The sequence below is a fragment of the Heterocephalus glaber genome, unplaced genomic scaffold (genome assembly GCF_053883595.1).
Source record: "Heterocephalus glaber isolate CG9 unplaced genomic scaffold, H.glaber_assembly_v1.0 deba00001058, whole genome shotgun sequence".
NCBI classification, from domain to species: domain Eukaryota; kingdom Metazoa; phylum Chordata; class Mammalia; order Rodentia; family Bathyergidae; genus Heterocephalus; species Heterocephalus glaber.
The window spans coordinates 2,524,725-2,545,973 of NW_028258184.1; the positions used below are offsets into that span (position 1 = coordinate 2,524,725).

Below are 21,249 nucleotides of genomic sequence, written 5' to 3' on the forward strand. Positions count from 1 at the left end.
TTCTTCAAATACAAAAAGAACTGCACCATCTTTAATAATGGAAGGAGTGCAACTGTGAAAAAGTATTTTTGATTACTATCAAAATATTTGGATATTGAATATAAAAATGATTTATTTTTAGAACATAAAAACATAAACACTCTTGATAAATGCATATGAAATTCTGTTGTTATTTTGCCTACTTGTCTACGAATAATTACTGCACTTAAAATTACCCTATTACTTCCACAACAAAGCAGCTTATTAGAGCTTCCATAGCCTATTTTACACTTAATTAAATTTTTTCATAAAGATATAGATTTTTCCTGCTTCAACTCTCTGCGTTCAAATATTTCACTTAATAACATATAATGTAGAGCTGGGCACGGTGGCTCACCTCTGAAAACCCAGCATTTGAGAAGCTGAGGCAAGAAGATTGCTGCAAGTTCAAGGCCAAGAACCTGTCTTAAAAAAACAAAATAAATATGTATATGTGTGTGTATACACACACATATACATATATGTGTGTATGGATTATTTCCAGATAACTGTATAGTTTTGCTTTTTTTTTTTTTTCCACAAATAATCACCACAAGCCTATAGGAAAATCCAGATGGTGGATTTCTTTTATTTCTTTAAAAGGACTTTTCTTATACAGGAAATGAAAACAAAATACAGTGCCATAAAGTTTGACACATTTATGATGGTTTTACCTTTTTATTTTCCAGGCATTTTTATTTTATAAGTCCTACCAAATTTCTTTTTTTTTTATTAAGTTTATTGGTACATTTTAGGTATAAAATACAGTTACATTCCTCTTTGGGATCTTGTGCCTTTACATAAGTATCTTAGTTCTTATTTTTTTCCCCATTTCCCTGCCCTCCCTTCCCTATTTACAAAGACTTTGTTTCCATTTTTTCTTTTTCTCATATTTTTTCTTTTCCCTTCTTTCCTTTCCCATACCTAAATTTCTTGAAAGAATCACTCTTAAAGGACTTGTTTTTTACAATTTGCTGTTTCCAAAGTAACCATTACTTCAAAATGTTTGTTTGAAAATTGTAACCATTAGATGCTTGTTTATTTTAAAATTCTGTACTATTTCATATATTATTTTTAAACATCATTTATTTTTATTATTTTTAACAAAGATAAAAACCACATGAATTATATTTTTGACACGATGGTAATAGAATACATAGTTCTGTGAAACAAATTTTGAAGACATCAGGTAAAAACTTGCAAAAGCATTTGAACTTAAATGATTAATTAAATTGAGGTTAATCACAAACTGAAAGTAATTACAAAAATGTAGTTCAGAAGTAGTAACCTTCAGTTAATTAGAACATGAGCTGTGTTATAAAATTGAATGGAAGTTTGGCTGATTTCTGATGTACAAATGGATGACAAATACATCTGTCATCAATCCAGGATTTTATCAGCCTGATTGTTTTGAAAAGTAATAATTTTTAAACCAACCAAATGTTATTTATTTTGTAATAGGTATTGCAGCCTTCTTTTTAAAATCATCTTTCACAAAGGATTTAAAAATGTTTTAGAAAGCAGAACTATGAAAGAGCTATGAAAGAATAATAATTAGGGCGCCAGCCAAGAAAAACAATGCTGTAAAGTTTATTTTAGAAGAAAGATACAACAAGGACTCTATACTAGTCAACTTTCAGCTTTGTTAATGATGATTCTCCAATTATTTTATTATTTCCGTAATATACTATCTAAAATATACTATATAAAAATAAAATGCTACAAAGGAGAGTAGAAATTATGAGCAAGCTTTGTCTAGTGTTAGGCATGTGATTAGGTGACTCAAAGAGGGAAACTTAACCAGTTTTTTGTTTTTTCTTAGACTAAATTTCACAAACGGTGTCTTTCCATTATCAAGGAATAAGAAATGGCCTGAGATTAACATAAGAGAGGCCCAGTGGCAGCAGCAAAAGACCTCAGCCGGGCAGGGCTGGGAGGGTCAGACTGCGGACCAGGGGAAAGGGCTGTGGATGATGTCCAGCCGAGCACACGCGGAAAGCGCTGCTCTTTGGGTAGGGCTTCTATCGCCACTGTTTAAGGTGAAGAGCAGTTGCCGTCCATTTCCAGTCTGCACGCACATCCCCAGCTGACCCGCCCAGAACCCAAACCTCCGGTTCTGCCCGGGCTGTCTAGCCTCGGATGTGAGCCTGAACCACTGGCTTGAGGGACTGAGCGCCTGCTCTCGGAGCGCGCATGCGCAAAACCCAACGCGCGGCGCCTGCGTGGGAACGGGTTGCTGCGGCGCCACCCAACGGGGCTGCTGCTCCTCCACTGCCACCTACCAGAGCAATTCCATGCCCTGGATTTTGGCAGTTAAATGCCGCCAGCTGGCTTTTTGGAACTACATCCCATCATCCCTGAAGCTATCAGTGAGCCTTGCACCAAGAGCTCTCTGTCAGCCTTGGCTTTCTCCACCGCGCGTGTGGCATCAGGTACCCCACACCAGCACATGCCCACGGCCTTGCTAGATGTGTTTTATAAGCCGCCGTGGAACAGAAGTCCTGCAAAGTATGAGCCAGCACCAGTTCGCATGGGTTTTTTTAAATCCATCTGCCATTTGCTATAGGACGCTGGCGTTTTGACCTCCCCTAGCATTGGGCAGCCTTTTCTCATGCTTCTAGGAATCACAGTGACTGTGCGCCATAACCTGGAGTCTTGACCTCCTTGCTAAATCCTGCATCACGCGAATGCTCTGGAGTCCGTACACTCTCCTCTGTCCAGTGTTACACTCAGGGCTCGTTGCGTGAGCACTCTCAGAATTCGGACTCGCAAGTCCTCTTCTGGTACCTGCCAATGCACAGTGGCCGGTATTTGCACCTTCTTCAGGGCGTTAGACGCTGTTAGATCCAGCACGTCCCTGGCGGGGCTATGCTATGAGCTTTAACTCTATGCTACTGGCCATAGCAAGGGGTAAGGGCAAATCCTCAGGGTGAGAGCATGATTTTTTGTGAGGAAGAGGACTCAGCATCCCTTCAAGCAAAGAAGATGGCCTGCATTTTCAGTGATCAGAAGATTCTGGAGCTCAGAATTTTTAGAGACATTCACCCAGATGTTCTCTTTCCAAATGTCCAGTTCCCTTCTTTATTTCCTGACAGGCTCTTACCTTGGTATAACTGCCAGTGTTGATTGAGTGGGTACCCTTATCTGGAGTTCTGTTAAATCCTGGCGCTCAGCTTCCTCTGCCTGCCTCATATGCCATAGTGTTTCTATAAGCTATCAGGAAATCTGTTACTTTCCCACTTAGTGCTTTAATGGCTAACAGCTGTTCATCATCTCCTTTCTAGGTCAGCTGTGGGTTTAACAGCCATCCATTCTCTTTGCTGTTATGATTACTCTTTGCCCAATTTATCTCAAAGATCTGCTACTTCACAACAAATAATCTATATCCTCCTTGCCCCAAGGCATTCCTTTCATGACTCACCAATGGATTGTCAATATTAGACATCTCCTTATGGCCAGAGATGTCTGTGTGCCATGTCCGGTGACAGGACCCTCACTGTCACTATGCTGAATGTGACCCAGCTCCCAACCCCAAGCATCAGCTGCTTCCCCAGCCCTCTCCCTTTAGCAGCTGGCCTAAATTGTTTCTTCCACATTCAAGGCTTAGACAGAATCTGGTGGTCAGGCTCTGTTTTAAGCATTAACATCTTTAAAACTGGTATTTTGTTCATCTATCTTTACCTTATTCCATTCTCTGGAGAAAGCAAACAGGATTTGGTAGAAGGAGAAGGAAAAGGTCAAGCCTTGGTCATCTCCCCACTGCAGTCGATGAGAGGACATCGGCCATCTCCGCCAGGGTGTGCACTGGGGTTCAGTGCTCAACAAAGGAGCAGAAGCGGAAGCTGACCCCTCTGTAGCACCCTCCTCACTGACAGTGCCCTCAGCAACTGAGGCACCAGCCTTCCTTGGAACCATGTGGCAGTGCAGCTGCCATCTACCCTAAATAGAGGTGGAGAGCATTAGACAAATCAAGGGAATATTCAGGAGGGAATTGCTAAGGCCAAAGGGGAAAAGGAAGCCTAAAAAGCACTTTTTGTGAGATAATATTTGTGCTCACTAATACCTGGTTCCTTTCCTGGCATTTGAGAAACTGAGCTTCCAGCCCTGATGGAGTCAGGCAGAGCCTTAAGACCAACTCTGACCAATGACATGTGGGACAAAGTGCAGATGCTTGCTGCTGGCCAGAGATAGGGACAGTCTCCAGCACATTCCAGTCTCTCCTCCCAGCCACAGTTACTGGGGAGCCACATATTCCAGACAGCGGGGCCCCTGTCCACATGCATCCTTGGGGTAAACAGTTAAATACGAGGTGAAGAGTGATTGTAAACTATGGTGAATGTTTAAATTTTAGAAATGTATTACAGTAAAAGACATAGTGCACTGCCATTAATCCTCCTTAAAATACTCCCCCTTGCTTCAAGTACACTTACCCCATCATTCTTGGCACTTTCTGAAGCACTTCTAGAAGTCTTCTTTTGTGTCTTTCGTTGTGCTGTCATGGCTGGTTCAATGTCCTCAGTCAGTTCAAAGCGTTGACCTTTCATGGTCATTTTGCCTTTGGGGAAGAGCCAGAAGTCACACGGTGCCAGATCTGGTGAATAAAGTAGAAGAAGACCCAGTGTCATGTTTTTACAAGCCTGCGTTCACATTGGATGGTGCTCAGCAGCATTCACTGTGTTTTTTATTAACACCTCATAAAGATACTGATGGAAGAGGACTTCCAGAACTGCTTCAGAAAGTGATAAGGATGATGAGATAAGTGTGTGCAAAGCCAGGGGAAGAATTCTAAGGGGAATATGCCTTTTACTGTAAGAGACTCCTTTTATTTTAAACACTTGCCATATATTTTAATCACCTCTGTTTAAGTTTAGAGTTCAGGGTGGAGGTTTGAGGTGCAAATATAAATTTAGCAGTCATAGGCATGTAGGTAAAAGCTGTGGAAATAGGTGATGTTAATCAAAGAGTGAATATTGAATAAACAGGGCTTTGGACAGAGCTCCCAAGAACTCCAACGTTTAAAACTCAAGCTTGTGTGCTAGCAAAGAAGGCTGAGTAAGAATGAGAAGTGTTCCAATTTGGAACTGAAGAGTGCAGTTTTGCTTGAGCAATATAGGAAGGCATCAGTGATTCTAGCTAGGACATTTCAATGAACAGATGCAAGTGTTAGCCAGATTGAGTTGAAGAAAAAAACCAGGGTAGAAAATTTGAAATGGGCTGTGTATATAGTCAAGATGGGAGGTTATTACTGAAAGGAGATAAAAAATTAGAAGGGGAAATATTTGTTTAAATTTTTTTGTTGTTTTTTTTTGGTACTGGGGATCGAACTCGGGACCTTCTGCTTTGAAGGCAGGCGGCAGCACCACTGAGCTAAATCCCTGGCCCATTTGTTTAATATTTTTAAAGCTGTGACTTGCCCTTGTTTATATGTAATCGAAGATACAGTTGATGTGTGCGGTAGGATGCACTGACATTCATGGCACAGGAAGCTTCCACAGCACGGGCAGCGGTGTTGTCTGCTCCCTTGATTTGACCTAGCCGCCCATCATACCTGGTGTGAACTGCAAGAGGCTTCGGAGATCACTTTATCTTTCCAAGGAAGATGAGGATTCGTGTGTTTTGAAGTCTCACTCAGGGTCACAGCAAGTTGAGCAAAGCTACAAGAAAAAAAATGAACATTTTCTTGCTCATAGTGTGACGTGCTTAAGAATTCTTGGCCTATTTATTTTAATCCAATACATGTAGATATTAATAACAAAAATGTTAAAAATCACTTCTTATTTCTATGAAAAAAATAAAACAAAATTTCATAACTTAATCATTAGAGAATAATTGAGGGAGTACTATCCCATTTTATTGTTGTTGGGGTTTTTTTGGTACTGGGGATCGAACTCCGGTCCTTCTGCTTACGAGGCAGGTGCCGAAACCACTGAGCTAAATCCCTAGTCCTACTATCCCATTTTAGACTAATCCTTTTGACAAAAATTTTACCAGAGAAGGTTTTCTGGAGCTCACAAAGGCAAAACACTGTTTTGAACAATGGAGCGCAGTTAGGCCATATTTTTAGTCAAAATGACACTGAGCGAATATCTTCATAACTATTATTATGATTGCTACCTCATCTATAATGTGTGTTGCTTGTACATATGGTAATAAATATTTTATTCAGAGAAACCAATATAATGAAATATTCAGAAGTACATGCTTACAAGAGGAGTCCTAAATGCAGCTAGAGGATTAAAAACTAAAGGAACTGCTTTTTTTCTAAGTGACAAGGCCTATGAAACAAGTTCTACTCTTAATGTTTTATTTGCCATTTTCCTTAAGGTTAAAATGCCATCATAAGAGGGTAAATGATTTTTCAAGGTGAAGAGAGCGTTTTATTTTTTTTTTGCTAGCTGATTTATGTACCTTATCTTTTCTTTAATCATTACAACTCTAGGAGACTGAGTTCTCTCCTATCATTTTATAGATGAGGAACTTGTGTTTCAAGCAGATAAGAGAGCGTTTTTCAAGCTACACGTAGCATTGATTCATATAAAAGGCAGTTTGGCCTATCACGGCCTTCATCGTTGAAGAGCTCAGTATTCGAAAGTATCGCTTGCGTTCGGAAACAGACTTCGCTGTTTTGTGGGCTTCTGTCCTGTCATTGAAACGCACGTCCAGTATGTTGGCTTCCTCAAACTTGTGAGACTCTGAAAGCGAGAATGGGAGAAGTGGCTTCCGCCTTGGGTGCAGCCTAGGTAGTGATGACTGGCTGGTGCAGGACATTCTTACAGGGAGGGGAGCAGAGAAGATGTAAATATTCCCAGTTGCTGATTCAACTTGCAAACTGTTAATAATAGACAGGATGAATGTTTCTGTGATATTTCAATCATACCTAAACAAGATCATCAAGGTACAATGACAAAAACATCTCCCTTTCTCTGAGTTTTAACTGAGTCACAACTCTAGGACAAACACCCAAGCGAGAATTAAAGGAGCTTCCTTTTACATTTTTTTTTTTTTAGCATTTAATTCTCATTTATATTCTCAGGGATACTGGTATAATTGTGCCCACTTACACATGAACACAAATGTTAAGTCAATTTCCCAAGTTCATATAACTGGTAAATGACAAAGCAACATGTTTAACTTACACTCTCTAATAACAAACCTATTTTTGAAAGAGCCATACTAATTCTTAATTTTACTTCCATTTCCATTTAAAAAATAATTTAAAATTTTTCTACATGCACTAATATTCTTTTAATCAATAATATTATTATTTATTGTTTGAGAATAAATACATAATGCTCTATTTACCACAAATTAACTTTACAGAGGGCTGGGGATTTAGCTCAGTGGTTCCGCCACCTGCCTCACTATTGCAAGGTCCCAAGTTTGATCCCCGGTACCAAAAAAAAATTAACTTTATAGAGCATATTTCCTCCATAAAAATTATGAGTCATAGTTTTTTGTAAAATACAATTAAACATCCTATTTCCTTTGAACTGATATTTTGTAGTGTCCCTACACTCATCATATCACTGTAGTATTTTCTTCTTCTACAATTTATTACCAGTGGGTATTTGAATCATTAACATTTTCATCTTCATCTTTTAATTCAGTGACTATAAATTTCCCCCTTAAGACAGATTTCATTGTGTCCCATAGATTCCAATATGTTGTATTGTCATTGTTATTTAATTGAAGGAACTGGCTGATTTCTTCTTTAATTTCCTCTGTGACCCATTGGTTATTCAGAAGTGTGTTGTTCAATTTCCACGTGCTTATAAAATTCTTGCAGTTTCTTTTGCTACTGATCTCCAATTTCATCACATTATGGTCTGATAATATACAGGGGATAAGTTCAATTCCTTTGAACTTATTTAAACATCTTCTATGAGCGAGTATGTGGTCTATTTTGGAGAACGACCCATGTGCAGCTGAAAAGAATGTGTATTCTGATTTTATGGGGTGGAAGACTCTGTAAACATCTGTTAAGTTCATTTGTTCAAGAGTTCGATTGAGTTCTAGTATTTCATTACTTAGTTTTAGTCTAGTTGATCTATCTATTTGTGACAGTGGGGTATTGAGGTCCCCAACTACAATTATATTAGTGCATATATGACTTTTCATGTCTGTTAGTATTTTTTTTATATAGTTGGGTGCACTAGCATTTGGTGCATATACATTTAGGATTGTCATCTCTTCCTCTTGGACTGTTCCCTTTACAAGGCTGTAGTGTCCTTTTTTGTCTCCCTTAATCAGTGTCGCTTTGAAATCCACTTGATCTACAAAGAGGATAGCTACTCCTGCTTTTTTTTTTTGGTTCCCAACATATGGAGTATTGTTTTCCACCCTTTAACTTTCAGTCTACGAGTTTCTTTTTGAATTAAGTGTGTTTCTTGTATGCAGCATATTGTTGGATTTTGCTTCTTGACCCATTCTGCTTGTCTATTTCTTTTGATTGGTGAATTGAGACCATTAACGTTGATGGTTATAACTGATATGTATTGACTTATCATTGTCATGACTTTTTCTTTTTGTTGGATTCTCTTCCTTTATATTTAATTTCTTCTCACGTCCGATGGATTCATTCTGCTGTGCTTCCTAGGTTGTGATCCTCATTGTCTTTTCCTAGGATATTGTCTAAAATTTTTTGGAGTGCTGGTTTGGTATTCATGAAGTTCCTAAGGTGCTCTTTGTCATGAAAGTATCTTATTTCTCCATCAATTTTGAAAGATAGTTTTGCAGGGTACATCAATCTGGGTTGGAGGCTGTTTTCCTTTAGGGCTTGGAATACATCACTCCAACCTCTTCTCTTTTTTTTTTCCAGTTTTACTAATAATTTTATTTAAATAAGACACAGGAACTTCTATACTGAAAAAATACAAAACAGAAGCCACACTTTCCTTGTGTAAAGCCATATTGTATGATAACTCAAACACTGTTCAGTGCAGTGGCTAAAATTAAATAGTACAATTATATACAAAATTTAAACAATTTTTGACAAATTTCTACAGCTGAATGTAGGATACATTTGATCTCAACAACTTCTGGGAAATTTACATGGCAAAGCATAAGCTTTAACACATTTGGTTCAAAACTTTTAATATATGCTAAGAACAAATGTACAACAGAATATTTAGTTTCTCATGAGAAAATAAAAGCACATCACTATAAATATCGTACATCAGATTTCATCACCACAAAAGCATACTCAGTCCATCTTTCTGAAATTGATATTGATACTATTGCATCTTATTTGGACAAAAGCACAGTGTCAGATCAACATACCATGTAATGTTAAACAAGATATCAGAAGTTAAATGGAGCTCATATTTATCTTACAGAACTATGAATTCTCTCCCTTTAACCATAATCTACAAAACATAGTATTTTCATCAAGGCCTGAGATTATTAGAGTTAAAGGTGTCTGCTGCTGAAAAGGTTGTTTTAAAAGGTTCCCCTGTGCAAATAGCAAAAGTAAACTGAGTCCTTTTCTCCATGACAGTCTCCTATAATATAACACTGACTAATTTAAAGGAGCTAGAGTGCACCTTCAGGAGAGAATATTACTGCAAACTTTGGTGGAAAGAAGAGATTAGGATCATGACAAAATATTACACTGAATGCACGCACGCACACACACATATACATATATATATATATAAAATATTTCTTTAAAAAAACACTGGTGCTGCATTCTTCTATATTACTTCATCCTTCTTCAACCTTCTCAAAACAACAACAACAATAACAACAACAACAACAAAAATCCCAGGAATGACTGAAGGGAACTGAAACATTCTTTTAACTGTAGGCACCTTGTTCCATGAATTCTTAAAAAAAAAAACTTGTGCCATACATTTCAGGTGCAGATGAAGACAATTCTAGGTTTATTGAGCTGAAACAATTGAATAAAAATACAAAAGCTTCTCTTTACTTTTGGATACCCTGCACTACAGATACTCTGTCCCACTAACCAATTAAGAATATCTAGGGCTCTCTTCACACTTTGTGGGGAACTTATGTCAAGTCTGCAAGTTCAAGGCTACTTGGGTTTATGCTCTACTTCGTACATCCAAAATTTTAACAAAACTATTCATGATAGTATTATGTGAGGCTTAAATGAGTTTGTAAGTGACTAAATAACCTACTTATGTTGCATCAATTCTGAGACCATGTGTTCTATGTGAATGTAACTCATGCACCCAAACTGCACAAGGAAAATAAAAGTGTGTCATGCCTTAACCTGCAAATTTCCAAAACAAAAACTAAACATAAACGTGTCTTTAGAGAAAAATGGTAGCAATTACGATCCTGATGGCCAACAAAAAAACAAAACAGGGCCAGGGATTTAGCTCAGTGGTGCTGCACCTGCCTCGAAAGCACAAGGTCCAGAGTCTGATCCCTGGTACAAAACAAAACAAACAACCCTCAACCATCCCCTGTGAAATTTTGCTTGTTTTGAAATTAAACCTAGACATTCTTGTTTTTAAATTTCATCACACATGATGTGGAATGTTTTATGTACAATCTAGTACTGAACACTTTATTTGCATCATTGTACAGTCATTAACTGAATGCCTGAACTTTTAAAAATGCCACATTTACATGTGTTGAAACAGGGAATGCAACAGCTGTTTGACTCGTAACCACATGACGAAAGTGATGTCACACACCACAGATTGCCGGTTCTCCTCAAGTTCACCATGTCCAGGGCTATCATTCACATACGGTTGAACACACTTCTTATTCTAAGAATATGGAATGTAATGAGGAAAGGGAAATCCACAAAATAAGAAAAGGCAAAAGAGTGATGTTCCCTCTTTAGCTTTGTAGCTGTGAAATATTTAATATTCCAATATGATATACATTCCAAATTACCTGAGTTAGACTTCAACTGAAGTACCTGAAGCTAGGCCATAGGGTGGGCACTGTGCAACTGTTGTGGTCTTTTTTTTTTTTTTTTTTTTGCATTGTATGTATTATAGAAATTAGAAACAAACACCTGGATTGATTGTAAACACAATTCTGAAGTACAGTATTTTCCACAGGAAAGACATTTTCTATTTAGACAGGCAACTTTTTGATATTAGAGCTTACTTATACTGAAGAATTTGGAACAAAACACAGGACACAGTACTAATCTCTCAAACATACTATGAAATGCATAGTCTCCACTTAAAATGCTGAATGACACATACATTTTGCAAGCATTACTGCTTTCCACAAAAACTGCTGGATGGGAGTTCCGTCCCTGCCAAAGGTCAGTGTCAAGAGATACTTTATGATGCTGATAAGTATTTTGTTGTCGGTGGTGGTACTCAGAAAGTTTGTCACCATGCAGATAGGTGTCTGAGATCTTGTTCCCAGCGCTTAGAACATGGGGTGGAGGCCAGCTCCGCCCCTCCCCGCCCCGCTTTAGATGACAACATAGTTCTGAGCAGAGATGAGCTCCTCACCCTGCAGTTCCTGCAGGAGCTGCTGTTGCTGGGATGGCTGCCGGACAGAGGCCTCTATGGAGCCTGTTGTGCTGGCATCATCAGACAGAGACGTGAAGGAAACCTGGGTTGAGAGCTACTCCACCGTCAAGAGTTGCCAGAGCTGAGCTCTGGCCAGAGTTAGGAGAGTTCTTGAGCATCAGGTCAGAGGCGGGTAAGAGAGGGCCTAGAAGTTTCACAGGACAGAAAGCTGATCCAGTTGGGATGAAATTAACCTTGTTTTTGTCAGGACATGAAAAGAGAGGGGCCGAGATAGGCTGACGAGACTCCATTTCCTCAAAGACCTTCACTCGCTCACATCCCTTTGCGGGTTCCCGTTTGAACATGTAGCTGTTGTTTGGTTTGGGAAATGAAGCATACTTGGGTAACGGTGAGCTACTCCCACTGTCTTTATCACGATCATAGAGTAAATCTTCTGTTGAGCAAGGGCTACCATCCTGGGACTCCGGAGGACAAAGTGGAGACACACGAGGTGAATGACAGCTGCAGCTACTGCTGTGCTCCTGAACAGAAGGAGTCTGGGTGTCAATGCTGCGAGTGCTGCTGCTCCGGTAGTGCGCAGAGAGTGGAGCTCTTCTACCATCTGGTATGTCCAAAGGCTTGGACACTTCCTCCTTCCCATTATTTTCTTTAATGAATACCTTTTCCAACTCAGGACTTATTCCTTCTACATTGCAGGGCACACGTGAAACCGATGATTTTGGTACTGATATATTTGACAGTGGCATAGGGACTGACCTCGATCCAGTAGCCTCAGTGTGACTGACTGTTACATGGTTGCCATGGAGAGGTGACTGTCTATCTTTCTCCTTACTGTGCCGACTACTCTGTTTACTGCGTTGTAGCTGCTGCCTCAGTTTGGCAATCTGCTCTTTGAGTTGATCAGCACTGCCCCATGATGCAGAACACTGACGGGACCTCTTCTCTCTTCCCTCTCTGCCCAACAGTTAGGTGTCTGAGTAGCTTTATCTTTCATGCATGAAGGGTACTGAACATGAGGGTCTTGAGGCCACTGTCCTGTTATCGTATCCAAAGAAGAAGTTCGCCTTACTGTACTAGAAGTTTGAACTTGCTGAGATTTTGGCCTCTCCACTGTGCACACGGGTGAGCGGGGGTTCCATCTCTCAGGTGAGCTGCTCTGGCGGTGGCTCTCGGGGGGAGCAGCGCGGGCGGGGGCTGTGTCGGGCTGGGCCCTGGGAGGCTACCCAGCACGGCTCTGGTGGGCAGGCACGTGGGGCTGTGCTGGCCGCACAGGAGCCCCCCCCCCCCCCGCCCAGCCAGCACCGCCTCCTAGGGCTCCGACCCCGCAGCTGCCACAGCGAGCATCCCCCCAAGCTCTTCTTGACTTGAGGGTTTGCACTGAGAAGTCTGCTGTGATTCTGATGGTCTTTCCTTTGTATGTGATTTGTTTCTTTTCTCTCACTGCTTGTAGAATTTTGTTCTTCTGTTGGATTTCTGGAATCCTAACTATTATATGCCTATGTGAAGATTTTTTTTTTATCAAGGCTAGTTGGAGTCCTACATGAGCCTCACTTATCTTTATGTCAAGTTCTTCTCCCCTCCTTGGGAAGTTTTCTGCCATCACTTCTGTGAACAGTTATTTTATGTCATTTGCACTCTCTCCTGTTTCTTCATTGACTCCAATCAGTCTTATGTTATTCTTCTTTGCATCATCTAGCAGCTGCTGGATTGATTTCTCATGGTCCCTTACAATTTTGAAGCAATTTTTCTTCTCCTGGTCACTAATTGCAATCTTAAGCTGTTTCTTTTTCTTTCTTTCTTTTTTTTTTTTTTTTTTTTGGTACTGGGGATCGAACTCAGGTCCTTGCACTTACAAGATAGGCGGCGGAACCACTGAGGTAAATCCCCAGCCCTACTAATTGCAATCTTATCTTCTATATCTGAAATTCTGTCCTCACATTGGCTCATTCTGCTGTGACTTTCAGTGGAGTTTTTAATCTCCTGGAAATCTGTTTGCATCTGTTTTATGGATTCCATTTGTTTCCTATGTTAGGATTCCATTATGTTCCTCAGCTCCTCCCTAGATTTATTAATCATGTCTTGCACTACAAGCGCAATCTCTGCTGTTATGCAAGAAATTATTTCTGATTTCATTTTTCCCAGATCCTCTTTTGTTGCCAGTTCAGGGAGTCCAGGTGGTTGAGTATCAAAGTGTCCCATCTCATTTCCCTTTGGGGTTGCTGTAGGTGATCTGGAAGTCTGGTTTTGAGACTTGTTTTTGTGTCTTCTCATTTCAACAGGGAGGCAGTGCAGGGCGGGCAGGGCAGGGGATGTCTGTGCTGTTGGCACCTGTGCAGCTCACCTCCTCTGTGCTGGAAGTGGTGGCATGGCGGCCCAGAAACCCCTTCCTCTGCGCTGGGAGCAGTTACATGCAATTTCTTGAAAAAAAGTCGATCAGTTCCCGAGGGCTGGTTGTAACTTCAAGGTAGCTTTGATTAAAAACCATGTTATTGAGGAGGAGGAGGAGATTGGAGTGTGGCATGGTGGGGCGAAGAGTCTCACGAAGGGAAATTAACCCCATCACCAACCCAGACACTGGCTCCAGCGGCAGCCACAGAGGCAAAATCCCCACTTCCTTTTACATTTGATAAAACCACCAAAGTATGATAATTGTCCTGTGTTTCACACACCCGATTCTTTAAATAAAAATTTGATTCTTCTGAGTTTTATTTTCTCATTAGAGATAATGAAGCTAATGACTTAGAAGATGTTAAAACTGTGAAGTTTCATTATGAAAGAAAAACAGAATAAAAATATAATGATTACAGCTCTCAAATGTAAAATTTCACAGAATCAGTTATTTTAGAGAAAATGAAAATTATTAAAACATTTTGATCCAGATTATTTTTAATAAATTTTGTGGTACTAATTATGTAATTACCTTAAAATAAGGACACCATTATGAACCTTAAACTAATGAATTTAATATAATGACATTCATCATTGGGATCTTGTACCTTTACATAATCTCTCTTGGTTCTTATTTTTTCCCCCTTCCCCTGCCCTCCCTTCAACCCCTCCATCCCTCCCTATTTACAAAGACTTTGTTTCCATTTTTTCATTTTCTCGTATTAATTCCATTCCCTTCTTTCCTTCCCCCCTCCCCTCCCCTTTGCCCCTTTCCTTCCTATTTCACATTATCTATTATTATGTTTTCATATCTTATGTTTAAGTCTTCACTCCATTTTGAGTTGAATTATATAATTGGCTTAAGAATAAAGACTAATTTCATTCTTTTGCATGTAGATATCCAGTTTTCCTAACACCATTCATTGAAGAAACTGTGCTTTCTCACTGTGTAGTGTGCCTTTGTCAAATATCAGTTGATTATAAATGCCTCAGTGTATTTCAGAGCTCTCTACCCTGTCTTATGGGTCTACTTGTCTGTTTTTATGCCAGCACCATGTTCTCTTATTAATATACTTTTGTAGAGCACTATGACATCAGCTAATATAATGAATCCAATTTTGTCCCTTTTGCTATGAATCACTTTGGCTATTCAGGGTTTAGAATTTTGCTTTATTGAAGTGAAAAAAAATGTCACTGAACTTTTGATAGGGATTACATTGAATTTGTGATTGCTGTGAGCAGTATGGATATGACAGCAATATTAGTATTTCCAATCCATTAATATCTTTCCATTTATTTGTATCTTTAGTTTCTTCATTATCTTATATAGTTTCAGCACAGAAGTCTTTCACCTTTGGCTAATTGTATTCTACATATTGTCCTCTTTTGTAGACATTGCAGTTGCAATTAATTTCTTGGTTTCTTTTTCAGAGAGTTCAGTGTTAGTATATGAAAGGCAAGTGATTTTTCTATGTTGATAATATATCCTACAACTTTTCTGAATTTATTCTCTTATTTGGCAGACTCTTTAGAGTCTTCTATATATGAGATCATGTCATCTGTCCCATTTAGTATAATGTTGGCTACTTGCTTATTACAAATGACCTTCCTTATGGTAAGGTACATTCCTTCTGTACCTAATTTTTTCAGCATTTTTTATCCTTAAGCAATGCTGAATTTTATCAAATTCCTTTTCTAAATCTACTAAGATGACCATATGGTTCCATTCTCTTGGTGTGGTATACTGTGCTTATTGATTTGTTTATACAGAACCATCCTGGTATGCCTAGGGTGGATCCACTTGATCATGATGAACAATCTTTTCAATGTACTGTTGAATTTGGTTTGCTAGGATTTTGTTTCAGATTTTTGCATCTATGGTCATCAAGAGTATTGATTGGCCTGTAGTTCTGCAGGATATTTGCTTGTTTGTTTGCAGTATCCTTATTAGTTTGGGTATCAGGGTAGTGCTGGGCTCCTAGGATGTGTTTGGAAGAACGCCTTTCTTTTCTATTTTTCAAAATAACTCAGAGAAGCTTTAGTAGAATTCAGCTGTGAAACCATCTGATCACCTTTTCTTTGATGGAGGATTTTTATTACTGACTCAACCTCATTAATTATCAGTCTGTTCAGATTTCTATCTCTATGACTTCATTTTCATAAAGTGTAAGTATCTAGGAAATTTGTCCATTTCTTGTAGATTATCAAATTTTTTGGCATAGTTTTTCATAATAATCTCTAGTGATCATTAGTGTTTCTGTTTTAATGTCTCCATTCTCACTTCTGGTTTTACTGAGTCTTTTCCCTAATTTTCTTTGTGAGTCTAGATACAAGTATGTCTATATAGATACCTTTTTTGAAGAATCAGCTCTTTGTTTCATTGATTTTTTTTGAATTGTGTCATTTTCCATCTCACTGATTTCTGATCTGATCTTTACTATTTCTTTCCATTAATTTCAGGATTGGTTTGTCCTTGTTTTTATAGTTCCTCCAGATGCAGCAATGGGTTATTTATTTGAAATAATTTTACTTTTATAATATGGGCATACATTTCCCCCTTAGTACTGTTCTTTGCTATATCCCATAGGTTTTTCCATGTTTCTTCATTTTCAAGAAATTTCCTGTTTTATTTCTTCTTCAACCCATTGGTTGTTCAAAAGTGAGTTGTTCATTGCCATGTACTTGTATCATTTCCAAAGTTTTTTGTGTTATTGAATTCTAGTTTGATCACACTGTGGTCAGAGAAGGTACTTAATGTGGTTTCAGTGATTTTAATTTGTTGAGAATTGTTTTGTGACCCATCATCTGACCAGTCCTGGAGAATGATCCATGTGCTGATAAGAAAAATGTAAATTCTACAGCTGATGGATACAATCTCAGTGAGGTCAATTTAGTTTAGGGTTCAACTTAACTCCATTCTTTCTGTGTTGACTTTTTGTCTGAATGCTCTGTCCACTGCTGAAAGTGGGTAGTAAAGTCTCCAAGTTGATAACATTAAGATTGTGTCTCTCTCTTAGGTCTATTAATATTTGCTTTATACAATAACTTTCCTTACCTCTTTTACTGCTTTTGAAGTCTATTTTATCTGGTAGTAGTGTGACTACTCATTTGCTTTGGCTTCCATTTGCATCACATATCTTATCTCATCCCTTCTCTTCCAGTGCACATGTGTCCTTAGAGGTCAAGTGAGTTTCTTGTATACAAATGTAGTTGGTCTCACATTTTAATCCATTTAGTCACTCTATGACTTTTAATTGAATAATCCATTTACATTCAGGGTAATTATTGATAGGTAAAGTTTTACTGCAGCCTTTTTATAACTTGTTTTCTAGTTTTGTCATAGTTCCTTTCTCTTTCTCCCTCTTGTACAGTCTTCCCTTATGGTTAAGTGATTTACTCTAGTAGTGTATTTTGATTGTTTATTATTGTTTCTCTATTTCAGATTTATTTTTCCTTTGTGATTACTTTGAGATTTATAAAAAAACAATACATGTTTTTTCTCATATGTGGAAACTAAACAAAACAGAGGGTCTACTTTAGGGTCCCCAGACAACACACCTGTCCCCAGGGGCACAGAGTAGTGTGACAGCTCTGAATGCCAGGGGGGTCCCAGGTATCACCAGGCAGGTCCTGGCCAGGTCGTATTGGCCCCGTCCACCAGTGAGACAGGCTGGAACCAACTTGCGGGACTGTATCAGTCTGCACAGCCAAGACCAAGGCCTGCAGGCCTCCTGTTGGGGACAGACAAGTGCGTCCTCCCCTCTAGGTCTATCATTAGGGGCAGGCGTGCTCTGGGTCTATAGCTAGTCCAAGTCTCAGGGCCATCTCAGGTTTCACAACTAAGAACAAACTTAGCAGGCCTGTCATCTGAGGTACGTGTGCACATAACTGCCTCTGGGTCCCCACGTGGATGACTTTGGTAGTGAAGCAACAGCGGTGTGCACAGAGGAAAGAGCCACTTACAGGCCTGGAGTGGTTGTCAGTCTGCTGCCCTTCCACCTGGATGTCCATCCTCCCTCTCAAGCAGCTCCCTTAGGTCTTCAGCTCACCAGTGTTTTACAACCATCTTCATGGACCCCAGAGCTCCTGGGGGGCACCTGTTTGTGGGTGGCTGCTGAACTAGGGGTGCTGAGGGGGAACAGGAAAGGGGGCTCTTTTCCCACCACCGTGCTGACATCACTCTTCCTACTGCTCAAAACATAGCCAATGTTTTCCACTGAACAGGATCAACTGTCATTTCTTCAATCCATAAGTCCATTTATTGACATTTATAGAGCACATATTATTATATAACAAAAGTATTATTGGGAATTAGAGGGATTTTAAAACACAGTTCCTGTCCTTTCAGATCTTATGATCTGAGGAGAAACAAGCACGATGTGTCAGTTCAGTGTAAGTTTGGTACACACCACAAGGCAGTGCATATACAACATGCAGATTTTATTTTCTTTTGAAGTGAATTAAAGAGTCCATGTTGGCACAGATGAGCCTTCAGAAATTCTCTGATTCAGACTGGAGTTGTTTTACTAAGTGTAATTTTATTAGTATTAAATTCTACCTTGGCTTCTAAAAGAAGCAGAATAAACAGGCAGGTCTCTATCAATAAGAATAAACACAGTTCTGTTTTAACTAATTCTGTACAGCTTTTTCTTACATCTCATCACAGAAAAAGAAAATGATAGATTATTTTTTAAGAAAGCAGGGTTTCTCAAGAAATCAAACAATAGCAAATGCTGGTGGGGGTGTGGGGAGAACCCTTCTCCATTGCTGGTGGGAGTGCAGACTGGTGCAACCACTGTGGAAATCAGTATGGAGATACCTCAAAGAACTAGGACTAGAGGTCCCATTTGACCCAGCTATTCCTCTGCTGGGTATCTTCCCAAAAGAATTAAAAGAATTATACCACAGCAATATATGTGCACCCATCTTCATAGCGGCACAGTTTGTAATAGCTAAAGCTTGGAAACAGCCCAGATGCCCATCAACTGGAAACTGGATAAAGAAGATGTGGCTTTTTTAATAAAATGGAGTACTACTCAGCCATAAAGAATGAGAAACTATAGAGACATTTATAGCTAAATGGATGCATATTGAGGCCATACTCTTAAGTGAAATAAATAGGACACACGTGTGTAAATACCGAACAGTTTCTCTGGTGTGAGAAACTGAAAGCATAAATAAGGTTCAAATGGTATAACTGATAATGTGAAATAGAAAGAAAAGGTCTAAAGGAGTAGGGGAAGTGGGAAGGGTAGGGGAAAGGGAAAAAAGGACAAAGGAAAAATATGAGAAAAGGAAAAAATGGAAACAAAGTCTATGTAAATAGGGAAGGGTGGAGGGGGTGAAGAGAGGACAGGGAAATGGGGAAAAAATGAGAACTAAGACACATCATGTAAAGCTTCAGGATCCCAACAAGGAATGTAACTATATTTTATACCTAAAATGTACCAATAAACTTAATGAAAAAAGAAAAATAAATAAATATTAATTAGCAAAAATAATACTAGCTATATGAACTAGGCAATAAACTGGACAAATTAAAAAAAAAAGCAGGGTTTCAAAAAAATAGTATGTGTTAAAGATCATTAGCATAAAATTCCCTTTTAGAATTCTTTTATTTTTCCACTTTATTTGTACATGAAGAAAAAATAATACCAGGCTGGAGAAGGATAAATGTAAACTCTTCCTGAAAAAAGAAACTCCTGAATTTTAAACCTCATCTACTTGATGTTAGCATCTTCTTTTACTGTCAGTATTTAAATTAACAGTGTTTTGGTTAAATAATCTGTGGAAAACAGAGATGTAACTCATTTTTTAAAATTAGAAATAAAATAAACTCCAAATGTAAAACCAGTAACAATGAGAAAATACTTCTGTAAACATACATGTTAACAAACTCATCTGGTTTTAATAGATACAAATCTTTTTGAAGTTATCTAAATTAGAAATCAGGATTTCAAGAGTATATATTACAAAATATTGGGTAATGGAGATAAATTTAAACTAATTTTTTAATTTTAATAAGTAGTTTCTACATAAAACAAAAATATTTTCTGAACTGAAATGAAGTATATAAAATAAAAATTACTCTGAGATATTTATTCCACAGTGCTTAATAGTCACAATTATGCTTTTCTGTATAACATTCAAGAAAGATTTTTAATGAAGTCGTTTGCATATAAGCCCAGAGACTCCTGGGAATGTAATTACCTGATTTGTTTTGAATCAGACTGTCTGCAGTTAGTCTCGCATTTTAATAAGGCCTACAAGGATTAAAGCCAATCAACATATGAATTATGAAACCTCTAGTTAATCTGAACAGAAGGTGAAAAAAACAACTCATGTGGGAAATTGGAGTCTCCCTACAAAACTGAAATACTCTTCATAAGTAGAGCAAACGTTAGGTTTGAAAATTAGGAATTTCAGCGTTCAGTAAAGAAAGGTTTTGTCAGCATACTCACTGCTCCACATGTGAGCCTTCTCAACAGAAACAGAAAGGTATTCATATATGATGGATAATCTATCTTTGACAAACACCAGAGAGTAAAAACTGTGATCCTTAACATAGCTGTTTCAAAAAAGAAAATAGTTATTTTTTCCTAACAAATTCCTCATATGTATTGGGTGATGATTTTCCACCATTTGTGATTATGTTTGTCAGCCTTTTGGTATTTAACATTAAAAACTGTGACTTATTTCCAGGCTATTTTTCTGGCATCAAATTCTGAAGATGTTTTTATTTTTTTAATTTTTTATTTTTTTGGTACTGGGGATCAAACTCGGGACCTTTCACTTTCGAGGCTGGCAGCAAGATGTTTTTATTTTAAAAACTTAATTCAGTAGTCAGAAGTTTATAGTCCCAATATAAACTGAAGCTCAAAGTAAAGGGAAAAGATAAGAAAGAAAATAATGTTTATTTTGATGGAGAAGGCAAATCCAATGTTTCCTCAGAGAAATTAGTCCAGTTGATTTAGAGAGCTTACACAGGGACATAAGCTATCTCACCGTGCACCCTGATAAAAACATCTACCTATAAAAAGGTGGCTGCAAGGTGACTTTTATGGAGTCTGCACAAAGTAATACTACTGTGGTGAAGTTTAACATTTTCCAACATGCAGTCCAAGGGAAGGGTCCCTGTTTATCTGTCGCATTACTAAAGACTGGCAGGGGAATCGGTTTTGAAAGAACAATTCAAATCTCAACTCCACCTCCACCCAACTTCCTTCCCTATGGTTCTTACATTTCCTCTCATTCTTCCCACATTACTCTTCCTTTTGAGATGAGGACAGGATGACCTGCTCACGGACATCACTTGTCTGCAGTCTTGCTTCTGAGTGCAATTCAAAAAACCCATTTACTTGGGTCTCCCATG

At 38.5% G+C, this 21,249-nt stretch overlaps 1 pseudogene; it reads right to left on the reverse strand.

The window, feature by feature from the left end:
- Positions 1–11,198: 11,198 nt before the first annotated feature.
- Positions 11,199–12,604, reverse strand: LOC101716984 (glucocorticoid-induced transcript 1 protein-like; annotated as a pseudogene).
- Between the last annotated feature and the right edge of the window lie 8,645 nt (positions 12,605–21,249).